Genomic DNA, 3,376 nt, shown 5'->3' on the forward strand with positions numbered 1-3,376 from the left:
CAGCAATTTCCTACTCAACACATCCCCAAAGGCAAGGGAGATGAAAGCAAAACTGAACTCTTGGGACCTCATCAAGATAAAAAGCTTCTGCACTGCAAAAGAAACAATCAAGAAAACTAATAGGCAACCGACAGAATGGGAAAAGATAGTTGCAAATGACATATCAGCTAAAGGGCTATTATCCAAAATCTATAAGGAACTCCCCAAGCTCCACACCCAAAAAACAAATAACCCAGTGAAGAAATGGGCAGAAGACATAAACAGACACTTCTTCAATGAGGACATCCAGATGGCCAATAGGCACATGAAACGATGCTCACCATCACTCATCATCAGGGAAATACAAATCAAAACCACACTGAGATATCACCTCACACCAGTCAGAGTGGCTAAAATGAACAAATCAAGAGACTATAGATTCTGGTGAGGATGTGGAGAGATAGACATTCTCCTACACTGTTGGTGGGAATGTAAACTGGTGCAGCTGCTCTGGAAAACAGGTGGAGGTTCCTCAAAAAAACTATCACTAGAATTCCCCTATGACCCAGCAATGGCACTGATGGGGATCTCCCCAAGGGATACAGAAGTGCTGATGCATAGGGGCACATGTACCCCAATGTTCATAGTGGCACTTTTGACAATAGCCAAATCATGGAAAGAGCTTAAATATCCATCAACTGATGAATGGGTAAAGAAGATGTGGTATACATATACAGTGGAATATTACATGGCAATGAGAAAGAATGAAATCTGGCCATGTGTAGCAAAGTAGATGGACCTCGAGGGTGTCATGCTAAGTGAAATAAGTCAGGCAGAGAAGGACAGATACCATATATTTGCACTCACAGGTCTAACAGGAAAAACCTAACAGGGGACCATGGAAAGAGGAAGCAGGGGAAGTTAGAAAGAGGGAGGGAGGCAAATTATGAGAGACTCCTGAATACTGAAAACAAACTGAGGGCTGAAGAGGGAGGGGGGAAGGGGAAGGGGGGTGATGGTCATAGAGGGGAGCACTTGTGGGGAAGAGCACTGGGTGTTATATGGAAACCAACTTGGCAATAAACTATTTTTTTTTTAAAGATGACAACATTGGGTGAACGAATTAACCAAACAAAATACTTTAAAATTACCTTTTAAAACTCCTGGCTTGCTGCAGGTGAGACAGGTTACAACTCCTCAGACTGTTCAGATTAGATCAATTGTTCAGTCCTTTCCTCCCTCATCATCCAGGGTGGTATGCTGAATGGACAAATTTAACACTGTACCTGTTAATGCACTGACCATTTAACTCTTCTCTCCTCTTTCAGATTCTTGCTGCTCAGGGTAACCTTGCATACTGCAGCCAGACTGATCTCCCAACTGTGTCTCTCCAAAGAATCTTGCTTGCTCTAGATTTCTGGATTCCTTGTGAGACTGTGCTTTTCCCAAATCTCAAATCCTGCTCCCGCTAGATGCTTCTCCAGAAATATGTTTCCTCCCCATTTCTAACTTTTGAACTCCCTATCTCTCAAAATCAAGGTCACATCATGATGTTTTTGAGGATAGCCTAGAAGCAATGAGCATGCCTAAATATTGTATTTTGCTTCTAATACTATTTTTTCAATACAAGGAACCATGTTTCCTTAGAGAAATGGCTGATTCTAGGGCTGGGGCAGGGAATATGCCAGATAAGTCCAAAACATCTTAAAGTATTCAAAAATCAGCCAGCACCATTTATGATGGGGCTATGTTAATGGGACATAGTTGTCCAAGAAAGTTCCCTGTGGCCAGAGCTAGAACAATTTGAGCAAGAAAATAAAATTGTGTTGAATAATAACCCAGTGTATAAAATAAGTATCCAAGAGTTACTGATATAAATAAATTATTGAAAAAATAAGTGAGGCAGAACAGACATCCTTCCCATGTTTTAGAATTCTAAATCAGTTATGGACACCCCACATTTCCCACTCTTCAAGTGTGGACTGCACATAGTGACTGACTTCTTCCTAAAGGGACAGTATGAAAAGATGGCAAAAGAGCAACAACAATGGATTGGGTCGCCTGGGTAGTTCGATTAAGCGTCCAACTCTTTATTTTGACTCAGGTCATGATCTCACAGTTTGTGAGGTTGAGTCCCGCATGGGACTCTGCACTGACAGTGCAGAGCTTGCTTGGGATTATCTCTCTCCCTTTCTCTTTGCCCCAATTTCTCTGCTCTCACTCACTCTCTCTCTCTCTCAAAACAAATTAATGATCTTTAAAAAAAAGAAAAATCACCAGTGGAGAAACCTGACAAGCACCAACTTAGCTCAATGACCGTGGTAAACATCACCGGAGATAAGTTATGTTGATAGCATATTCCCTTGATGTGATGTAAAGAGTATGATATGAAGAGAAATTGCCCTTTACCTCTGAGGTCTTCCTCCCCAAAACTCATAACCCCATTCTAATCATGAGGAAATCATCAGTAAATCCCAAATGAGGGACATTCTGAAAAATATCTAACCATAATCCTACAAATGTCAAGATCGTCAAAAATAAGAAAAATCTGAGGGTGCACCTGCATAGCTGGTCGGTTGAGGGCCCGACTCTGAATTTCATTTGGGTCATTATCGCAGGATTGTGGGATTGAGCCCTGTGTTGGGCTCCACACAGAGCTTGTAGCCTGATGGGATTGTTTCTCTCTCCCTCTCTCCCTCTGTCCGAATCCCTTGCTCATGCTTTCTCTCTCTAAATTAAAATAAATTTTAAATTAAAACAAATTTGTTATAAGAAAAATCTGGGTAATTGTCATAGCCAAGAGGAGCCTAAAGAGACATGAAAGCTCAATGAAATGTGGTCTCCTAGTGGGATTCTGTAGATCGATGACCTTAGGTAAAATCAAAGTAAATCTACTGACAAATGAACGTTAGTCAATAATAATATATCAATATTGGTCTATTAATTGTGGAAATGTACCATTGAAGGATGTTAATAGTAAGAGAAATGCATGTGCAGTATTTAGAAACTATGTGTACTATCTTCATAAATTCTCTGTGAATCCAAAACTGTTCTAAAATTAAACATTTGTTATAAAATTCTTTATATACATTCTGTATATATAATATATGTATAAATACCTAATTGTTATAAAAATTATAGGTTTCATATGACCAGCATTTGTGGATGGAGAATTTAAATTTTATATGTGGCCATATCCTTATTTACAAATAAAAGGAGTCTTGGACTGTGCTATCCAACATTGTGATGATTCCAAATTCGGATGTGCTGTGAGTGTAAAATATACACCAAGTTTTAAAGACTAAGTATGTAGAAAGGATGTAAACACTCTCATTAATATTTTTTATTTACTAACGTTGAAATGATGCTTTGTGTTTATCAGGTTAAATAAATTATA

At 39.1% G+C, this 3,376-nt stretch overlaps 1 gene segment (V, D, J or C); it reads right to left on the reverse strand.

Moving 5' to 3' along the window:
- The window catches only part of LOC115301965, a 550,585-nt gene that overhangs the window by 206,456 nt on the left and 340,753 nt on the right, over nucleotides 1-3,376 (reverse strand).

This window comes from Suricata suricatta, chromosome 9 (assembly GCF_006229205.1).
Source record: "Suricata suricatta isolate VVHF042 chromosome 9, meerkat_22Aug2017_6uvM2_HiC, whole genome shotgun sequence".
NCBI classification, from domain to species: Eukaryota; Metazoa; Chordata; class Mammalia; order Carnivora; family Herpestidae; genus Suricata; species Suricata suricatta.